Source organism: Oncorhynchus keta, chromosome 8 (assembly GCF_023373465.1).
Source record: "Oncorhynchus keta strain PuntledgeMale-10-30-2019 chromosome 8, Oket_V2, whole genome shotgun sequence".
NCBI classification, from domain to species: domain Eukaryota; kingdom Metazoa; phylum Chordata; class Actinopteri; order Salmoniformes; family Salmonidae; genus Oncorhynchus; species Oncorhynchus keta.
In genome coordinates this window covers 33,408,545-33,418,544 of record NC_068428.1, presented here as the reverse complement: position 1 = coordinate 33,418,544, position 10,000 = coordinate 33,408,545, and the positions used below count along the sequence as shown (strand labels likewise).

At 39.5% G+C, this 10,000-nt stretch overlaps 1 protein-coding gene and 1 long non-coding RNA gene across 13 annotated transcripts in view; one reads left to right on the top strand and one right to left on the bottom strand.

The window, feature by feature from the left end:
* The window catches only part of LOC118392408 (myelin transcription factor 1-like protein), a 154,177-nt gene that overhangs the window by 91,324 nt on the left and 52,853 nt on the right, over window positions 1-10,000 (bottom strand). The window lies entirely within an intron of this gene.
* LOC127931417 (uncharacterized) lies at window positions 3,882-6,940 on the top strand. 4 transcript variants are annotated; one of them, XR_008141023.1, is made up of 4 exons: window positions 3,882-4,102; window positions 4,356-4,457; window positions 6,054-6,155; window positions 6,615-6,940. It is a non-coding gene; the product is annotated as an uncharacterized LOC127931417 (long non-coding RNA). The 4 variants fall into 4 exon arrangements; XR_008141022.1 differs by lacking the exon at window positions 4,356-4,457 and having other exon boundaries at window positions 5,610-6,155; XR_008141021.1 differs by lacking the exon at window positions 4,356-4,457 and having other exon boundaries at window positions 5,561-6,155; window positions 6,717-6,940.

Sequence of the window (10,000 nt, the reverse complement as noted above, 5' to 3'; positions counted from 1 at the left end):
GAGGTGATGCATCAATCACCTGAATAAACCTTCCTTTCACGTCATGAACTGAGTTAGTCATTGTGAGCTCTCTCTCTCTCTCTCTTTTCCTGTGTCTATCCTTCTCAATGGCAAGGCTGTGCTCACTGAGCCTATACTTTGTCAAGGTTTTTCTAAGGTTTTGATAAGTAAACATGGTCAAATAGTTAGCCACGGTTTACTGTCGATTTAGGGCCAGATAGCACTGCATTTTGCTTAGAGCTTGTGCTTGTGTTTCCCAATAAGCAGTGCAGTTTTGTTTTGACTGTGTTGTAATTTGGTGTTGTAACTCAGCCCCAGGACCAGCTGGATGAGGGGACTCTCTCTTTCTCTTTATCTCCCTCTCTCTCTCTTTCTCTCCCTCTCTCACCCTCTCTTTCTCTCTCCCCTCTCTCTATTCCTCTTTCTCTCTCTCTTCCTCTTTCTCCCTCTATCACTCTCTTGTTTTCTCTCTCCTCCTTACTCTCCCTCTCTCGCGCTCTCTTTCATTTTCTCTCTTTTTCGCTCTCTTTCTCTTTCCCTCTCTTTCTCTTATTTTTTTCTCTTATTTTCGCTCTCTTTATCTCTCTCTCTCCTCCTTGCTCTCTATCGTTCGCTCGCTCTTTCTTTTTCTCTCTCTCTCGTTCTCGCTCTCTTTCTCTCTCTCTCCCCCTCTATTTCTTTCTCTTTGTCGCTCTCTTCCTCTCTTTCTCTGTCTCTCTCTATCTTTCTCTCTCTTTCTCGCTCTCTTTCTCTCACACGCTCTCTCTCTACCTCTCTTTCGCTCTCTTTCTCTCTTTCTCGCTCTATTTCTCTCTCTCTCCCTCTCTCCCTCTCTCGCTCTCGCTCACACACACACACACACACACACACACACACACACACACACACACACACACACACACACACACACACACACACACACACACACACACACACACACACACACACACACACACACACACTCTCCCTTATCTTTCTCTCTTTCTCTCTCTCTCTCTCTCTCTCTCTCTTTCTCTCTCTCTCTCTTTCTCTCTCTCTCTCTCACACACTCTCTTTCTCTCCCCCTCTCTTTCTCTCTTTCTCTCTCAATTCAATTCAATTTGCTTTATTGGCATGACGTAACAATGTACATATTGCCAAAGCTTATTTTGGATATTTACAATATAAAAATAAAAATTTGAATCAAAATTTTCAACGGGACAACAGTAACAACAATAACCAAGGGTCAAAATAACCATAAATTCAACAATAACAATAAGCATACAGTAGCATACAGAGTATCTCTGTCTCTATCCCTCTCTTGCTCTCTTTCTCTCTTTCTTTTTCTTTCTTTCTCTCTTTCTCCCTCCCTCTCTCTCTTTCTCTCTCTCTCTCACACACAATCTCTCTCTCCCGCTCTTTCTCAAATTCAAAATCAAGCTGCTTTATTGGCATGAAAACATTGTGTCAATATTGCCAAAGCAACAATGTATACAATATACATTGTAATACAATTAGAAACGATAACAAATAATAATATAATATGGTAACAGTCAATAGTAGAAATGTAATAAATATAAAATCTTAAAATGGAAAATGAAACTATAACTAACTTATAACTAAATAACAGTCATCTTCTCCATTACATCAGTACTACAACTACCATCATCATTACTACTACTACTACTACTACCATCACTAAACTGCTATCATTACCATTACCACCCATACCACTACTATTTGGATTGATAAACAACAATAATAATAGTAATAACAATAATAGTAATAACAATAATAGTAATAATAAGTAAGTTACTGTTTACTATGCAGATGTTATTATTCAGTGTCCCTCAGGCGATGGCAGGAAAATACATATTTGGCTGCAAGAGGAGCAGTTGCTCCTTCGCCCATGAGTTTTTTTTAGGTTTTTCTCTGGGTTTAATAAGTTAACATTTGGAATAAATGGAGTCATTTTTGTGAATAATTAATCTCTTTGTGAGGAATATTTATCACAGTAAAAAAGAGTGCATCTCTGTCTCTACCTCCCCTGTCGTGAAGTGACCACATCCTCTTTGGGTAGCCATGTCTTTACATCTCTGTCTCTACCTCCCCTGTCGTGCAGTGACCACATCCTCTTTGGGTAGCCATGTCTTTACATCTCTGTCTCTACCTCCCCTGTCGTGCAGTGACCACATCCTCTTTGGGTAGCCATGTCTTTACATCTCTGTCTCTACCTCCCCTGTCGTGAAGTGACCACATCCTCTTTGGGTAGCCATGTCTTTACATCTCTGTCTCTACCTCCCCTGTCGTGCAGTGACCACATCCTCTTTGGGTAGCCATGTCTTTACATCTCTGTCTCTACCTCCCCTGTCGTGCAGTGACCACATCCTCTTTGGGTAGCCATGTCTTTACATCTCTGTCTCTACCTCCCCTGTCGTGCAGTGACCACATCCTCTTTGGGTAGCCATGTCTTTACATCTCTGTCTCTACCTCCCCTGTCGTGCAGTGACCACATCCTCTTTGGGTAGCCATGTCTTTACATCTCTGTCTCTACCTCCCCTGTCGTGCAGTGACCACATCCTCTTTGGGTAGCCATATCGTTTTATGTCTGCCGGTTTCTATTGCCAATTGGTGGTCACTCAGCCTGTACTTGGTAAGGATCTGTCTCTGCTTCGTAACTCTGACAGAGTAGAGATAATCAGCCAATTCATATTCTCTGTTCAGGGTCAGATAGCATTTTTGTCGGCTGTGGGATTTTGTTTCGTTTTTCCAATGTTGTAAAAATGAGTCCTTTAATTGGTTTAATTGATTTTGTTTATTGGAATGATTTATTTTGAAGCAGTGCTGGTGTCAGCTCGGTTGGTGAGGTCCAACACCAACTGACTGAGAGGGCTCGTTTCTGGGCTCAGCTCTTGGGTTTGAAGTGCTTTAAATTTCAGACTTGAATTTGGACTTGAATTTATATGTAGCCAACATTTTTATGATCTTTTCTGTATTTGCATTACTACTGGAAAACGGCCCAATTCTGCCCTACATGCAATAGTTGGTGTATTTCTCTGGACTTGTAGAATTTTCCGACAGAATTATGCATGTAGGGCTTCAATGGAATGTTTGTCCCACATTTTAAAGTCCAGTTTATTGAGTGGCCCCCAAACCTCACTTCCGTAAAGAGCTATTGGATAGAATTAACCTGTCAAATATTTTGGTCCAAATTCTAATTGGGATGTTGATTTTGAATCATTTCATTTTTATTGCATACATTGCTCTGCGGGGTTTTTCTTTGAGTGCATTCACTGCCATATTAAAGTTTCCCGATGCAGATATGGTCAGACCAAGGTAGGTGTCATTTTTTGTGTGTTCAATTATGGTGTTGTTCAAGGTGAATTTATATTTTTGTTTCTGACATCTGTTTTTTGGGGGGGGAATCATGATTTTTGTTTTTTGAAATGTACTGCCAGGGCCCAAACCTTCTTTGGTTGGTGATAGATGTACCAAGTCATCAGCATATAGCAGGTATTTCACCTCTGTGTCAAATAGAGTGAGTCCTGGGGCTGGAGAATGGTCCAACAGGTCTGCTAATTCATTGATATAAATGTTGAAAAGATTTGGACTCAAACTGCAGCCTTGTCTCACACCTCGACATTGTGAAAATAATTATGTTCTTTGGTTTTTGATTTTTATTGCACACTTGTTTTCTGTGTACATACATTTTATTAAGTCATATACCTTACCACCAAGCCTACTTTGGAGAATGTTGTAGAATAGCCCTTCATGCCAAATAGAATCAAATGTTTTTTAAAGTCAATAAAGCAAGCAAAGATTTTGCCCTCTTTTTTTTGGTGGACATGTTTATTAATTAGTGTGTGTGAGGTGTATGTATGGTCAGTAGTGAGGTGGTGTTTATTAATTAGTGTGTGTAAGGTGTATCTATGGTCAGTAGTGCGATGGTGTTTATTAATTAGTGTGTGTAAGGTGTATATATGGTCAGTAGTGCGATGGTGTTTATTAATTAGTGTGTGTGAGGTGTATATATGGTCAGTAGTGCGATGGTGTTTATTAATTAGTGTGTGAGGTGTATATATGGTCAGTAGTGCGATGGTGTTTATTAATTAGTGTGTGTGAGGTGTATATATGGTCAGTAGTGAGATGGTGTTTATTAATTAGTGTGTGTAAGGTGTATATATGGTCAGTAGTGAGATGGTGTTTATTAATTAGTGTGTGTGAGGTGTATATATGGTCAGTAGTGAGATGGTGTTTATTAATTAGTGTGTGTCAGGTGTATATATGGTCAGTAGTGAGATGGTGTTTATTAATTAGTGTGTGAGGTGTATATATGGTCAGTAGTGCGATGGTGTTTATTAATTAGTGTGTGTAAGGTGTATATATGGTCAGTAGTGAGATGGTGTTTATTAATTAGTGTGTGTGAGGTGTATATATGGTCAGTAGTGCGATGGTGTTTATTAATTAGTGTGTGTAAGGTGTATATATGGTCAGTAGTGCGATGGTGTTTATTAATTAGTGTGTGTAAGGTGTATATATGGTCAGTAGTGAGATGGTGTTTATTAATTAGTGTGTGTCAGGTGTATATATGGTCAGTAGTGAGATGGTGTTTATTAATTAGTGTGTGTAAGGTGTATATATGGTCAGTAGTGCGATGGTGTTTATTAATTAGTGTGTGTAAGGTGTATATATGGTCAGTAGTGCGATGGTGTTTATTAATTAGTGTGTGTAAGGTGTATATATGGTCAGTAGTGCGATGGTGTTTATTAATTAGTGTGTGTAATATGGTCAGTAGTGCGATGGTGTTTATTAATTAGTGTGTGTGAGGTGTATATATGGTCAGTAGTGCGATGGTGTTTATTAATTAGTGTGTGTAAGGTGTATATATGGTCAGTAGTGCGATGGTGTTTATTAATTAGTGTGTGTAAGGTGTATATATGGTCAGTAGTGCGATGGTGTTTATTAATTAGTGTGTGTAATATGGTCAGTAGTGCGATGGTGTTTATTAATTAGTGTGTGTAATATGGTCAGTAGTGCGATGGTGTTTATTAATTAGTGTGTGTGAGGTGTATATATGGTCAGTAGTGCGATGGTGTTTATTAATTAGTGTGTGTAAGGTGTATATATGATCAGTAGTGTGATGGTGTTTATTAATTAGTGTGTGTGTAATATGGTCAGTAGTGCGATGGTGTTTATTAATTAGTGTGTGTAAGGTGTATATATGGTCAGCAGTGCGATGGTGTTTATTAATTAGTGTGTGTAAGGTGTATATATGGTCAGTAGTGCGATGGTGTTTATTAATTAGTGTGTGTAATATGGTCAGTGTGTGGTGTTTATTAATTAGTGTGTGAGGTGTATATATGGTCAGTAGTGCGATGGTGTTTATTAATTAGTGTGTGTAATATGGTCAGTAGTGCGATGGTGTTTATTAATTAGTGTGTGAGGTGTATATATGGTCAGTAGTGCGATGGTGTTTATTAATTAGTGTGTGAGGTGTATATATGGTCAGTAGTGCGATGGTGTTTATTAATTAGTGTAATATGGTCAGTAGTGCGATGGTGTTTATTAATTAGTGTGTGAGGTGTATATATGGTCAGTAGTGCGATGGTGTTTATTAATTAGTGTGTAAGGTGTATATATGGTCAGTAGTGCGATGGTGTTTATTAATTAGTGTGTGAGGTGTATATATGGTCAGTAGTGTGATGGTGTTTATTAATTAGTGTGTGAGGTGTATATATGGTCAGTAGTGCGATGGTGTTTATTAATTAGTGTGTGTAAGGTGTATATATGATCAGTAGTGTGATGGTGTTTATTAATTAGTGTGTGTAAGGTGTATATATGGTCAGTAGTGAGATGGTGTTTATTAATTAGTGTGTGTAAGGTGTATATATGGTCAGTAGTGAGATGGTGTTTATTAATTAGTGTGTGTCAGGTGTATATATGGTCAGTAGTGAGATGGTGTTTATTAATTAGTGTGTGTAAGGTGTATATATGGTCAGTAGTGCGATGGTGTTTATTAATTAGTGTATATATGGTCAGTAGTGTGATGGTGTTTATTAATTAGTGTGTGTAAGGTGTATATATGGTCAGTAGTGTGATGGTGTTTATTAATTAGTGTGTGTGAGGTGTATATATGGTCAGTAGTGCGATGGTGTTTATTAATTAGTGTGTGTAAGGTGTATATATGGTCAGTAGTGAGATGGTGTTTATTAATTAGTGTGTGTCAGGTGTATATATGGTCAGTAGTGAGATGGTGTTTATTAATTAGTGTGTGTAAGGTGTATATATGGTCAGTAGTGCGATGGTGTTTATTAATTAGTGTGTGTAAGGTGTATATATGGTCAGTAGTGAGATGGTGTTTATTAATTAGTGTGTGTAAGGTGTATATATGGTCAGTAGTGAGATGGTGTTTATTAATTAGTGTGTTTAAGGTGTATATATGGTCAGTAGTGCTATGGTGTTTATTAATTAGTGTGTGTCAGGTGTATATATGGTCAGTAGTGAGATGGTGTTTATTAATTAGTGTGTGTAAGGTGTATATATGGTCAGTAGTGCGATGGTGTTTATTAATTAGTGTGTGTCAGGTGTATATATGGTCAGTAGTGAGATGGTGTTTATTAATTAGTGTGTGTAAGGTGTATATATGGTCAGTAGTGCGATGGTGTTTATTAATTAGTGTGTGTCAGGTGTATATATGGTCAGTAGTGCGATGGTGTTTATTAATTAGTGTGTGTAAGGTGTATATATGGTCAGTAGTGCGATGGTGTTTATTAATTAGTGTGTGTGAGGTGTATATATGGTCAGTAGTGCGATGGTGTTTATTAATTAGTGTGTGTAAGGTGTATATATGGTCAGTAGTGAGATGGTGTTTATTAATTAGTGTGTAAGGTGTATATATGGTCAGTAGTGAGATGGTGTTTATTAATTAGTGTGTGTGAGGTGTATATATGGTCAGTAGTGTGATGGTTAGGAAGAAAGCCAATTTGACATTTACTTATTACATTTTTTTCTTTGAAGAAAGGTTTGAATTCTTGAATTAAAATTGCTACAGAAAACTTTTCCCAAGTTGCTGTTAATACAAATTCCCCTGTAATTATTGGTGTCTGATTTGTCCTCACTTTTGTGGATAGGGGAGATGAGCCCCTGTTTCCAGATATCAGAGAAGCAGCCAGAAGTTTAAACCATGTTGAACAATTTAACCACAGCATTTTGCAACTCAGGTGTGCTGTTTTTCAGCATTTAATTTCTGTTATTATCTAGACCACAAGCTTTCTCTTTCTCTCTCTCTCTCTCTCTCTCTCTCTCTCTCTCTCTCTCTCTCTCTCTCTCTCTCTCTCTCTCTCTCTCTCTCTCTCTCTCTCTCTCTCTCTCTCTCTCTCTCTCTCTCTCTCTCTCTCTCTCTCTCTCTCTCTTTTCTCTCTCTTTCTCTCTGTCTCTCTCTCTTTCTCTCTCTCTCTCTTTCTCTCTCTCTTTCTCTCTCTGTCTCTCTCTTTCTCTCTCTCACTTTATAGGCATGGGAAACATAGGTTTCCATTGACAAAGCAAGTGAAATAGACAATAACCAAAAGTGAAATAGACAATAAAAAATGAACAGTAAACATTACACTTACAAATGTTCCAAAGGAATAGAGAATGCCATATTAAGAATCTATACAGTGTTGTAATGATGTGCAAATCGTATTTCACCCAGTAGATATGGGGGTTTATCAAAAATGGTGATGGCTTTGTAATGGAAGGTTTGGGAATCGCTTCCATTTAGATGGTTGTAGAATTTAACAGCTGTTATTGGATGTTGATAATTAGCGGGTATCGGCATAATTCTGCTCTGTATGCATTATTTGGTGTTTTACGTTGTACATGGAAGATGTTTTAACAGAATTCTCAACTGGTGTTTGTCCCACTTTGTGAATTCTTGGTTGTTGAGCGGACCCCAGACCTCACAACCATAAAGGGCAATACGTTCTATCACTGATTGAACTCTTTTTAGTCAGATCCTAATTGGTATGTCAAATGTTGTGTTCCTTTTGATGGCGTAAAAGGCCCTTCTTGCCTTGTCTCTCAGATCATTCACAGCTTTCTGGAAGTTACATGTGGCGCTGATGTTTAGGCCGAGGTATGTATCGGTTTTTGTGTCTTGTTGGAATTTGTATTTGTGGTCCTGGAAACTGGACCTTTTCTTGAACACCACTATTGTTGTCTTACTGAGATTTACTGTCAGGACCCAGGTTTGACAGAATCTGTGCAGAAGATCTAGTTTCTGCTGTAGGCCAGCCTTGGTTGATTCTCTCCCTCTCTGTCTCTCTGTGTCTCTCTCTCTCTCTCTCTCTCTCTCTCTCTCTCTCTCTCTCTCTCTCTCTCTCTCTCTCTCTCTCTCTCTCTCTCTCTCTCTCTCTCTCTCTCTCTCTCTCTCTCTCTCTCTCTCTCTCTCAGACACCTCGTAGCTCTGTCTCCTTGTGTCTCCACCTGTTGTTAATTATGCCTCCTCTCCAAACTTTCTGATCTTTCATTTGCATATCCAATCTGCCGGGTTTACCGCACCTTATCTCTGCAGCTGTGCCAGTACAGAATCACTGATGTGCACACGTCCCAGGGAAATGACAACCGCCGTATGGACCTCTCTGGGGTGGGTGTCTGCAATTGTGTAAGTGTGTTTGTGTGTATCCATGTTTGTGTGTGTGTGTGTTTTAGAGGTAGGAGAGGACACACTATTTTCTCCACATCTACAGTGTCCCCGTACCCAACGTGTCCCCGTACCCAACGTCCATCACTGTTAGAAACCCTATTCCAGATCTCATCAACCTCTAGTATTACACACCTGCTGTGGCTGCGTCCTGTTCTCTTTGCACCAAATATATATTAATTAGGATGCCTGTCATCAAGCAATGCTAATCAGCCCAGATAGAGTGGTACTGAGTGGAATGTATAATTTTAATCAATGTGTGGAGTCCTAGCTACTGCCCCTCCTTACTCCACACACACACACACACACACACACACACACACACACACACACACACACACACACACACACACACACACACACACACACACACACACACACACACACACACACACACACACACCCTTAGAGAAGGGACCAGTAGCAATCAGCCAGTCTCTACAGTGTCCTGCGGAGAAGCCCCGTCTCTTAATTATCACCTACCAGGACTGAGGTTCACAATCCTCACATTCAGACAAGAAGGGGAGGAGGATAGAGTGTGAGGTTTCTGCAATCAGTGATGAGTCATTCACAGATGAATTCCCTCTCATGGATGGAAGAATTCAACTGTGGGTTTGATCAAGAAGACTCAGCGTAACATTGAGTTGCCTACTCTAGAAGATAGTTAGGATTTGGGCTGACAATTCTATGATATAGTCATGAACCATTAACATGTGATATGGTCATGAACCATTAACATATAACAGGCTATATCACATCCGGCCGTGATGGGAGTCCCATAGGGCAGTGAATAATTGCCCCAGCGTTGTCTGGGTTAGCAGGGGTAGGCCGTCAATGTAGATCCAAATTTGTTCTTACTTTAAATATATAAAACATATGGTCATGCACACAATTAACACATGATTTGGTCATGCACAATTAACATATGATATTTAAAAATATATATATTGTACCTTTATTTAACTAGGCAAGTAAGTTAAGAACAAATTCTTATTTTCAATGACAGCCTAGGAACAGTGGGTTAACTGCCTGTTCAGGGGCAGAAAGACAGATCTGTACCTTGTCAGCTCGGGGATTTGAACTTGCAACCTTCCGGTTACTAGTCCAACACTCTACCCACTAGGCTACCCTGCCGCCCCATATGGTCATGCACAATTAACATATGATATGGTCATGCTGTTTTCCTGACTCCTCGTGGAGCCAACACTGGACTTTAATAGAGGAGCTCCCTTCCCTATCCTTCACTCTCCCTCTCCTTCCCTCTCCTTCACTCTCCCTCTCCTTCACTCTCCCTCGCCTTCCCTCTCCTTCACTCTCCCTCTCCTTCCCTCTCCTTCACTC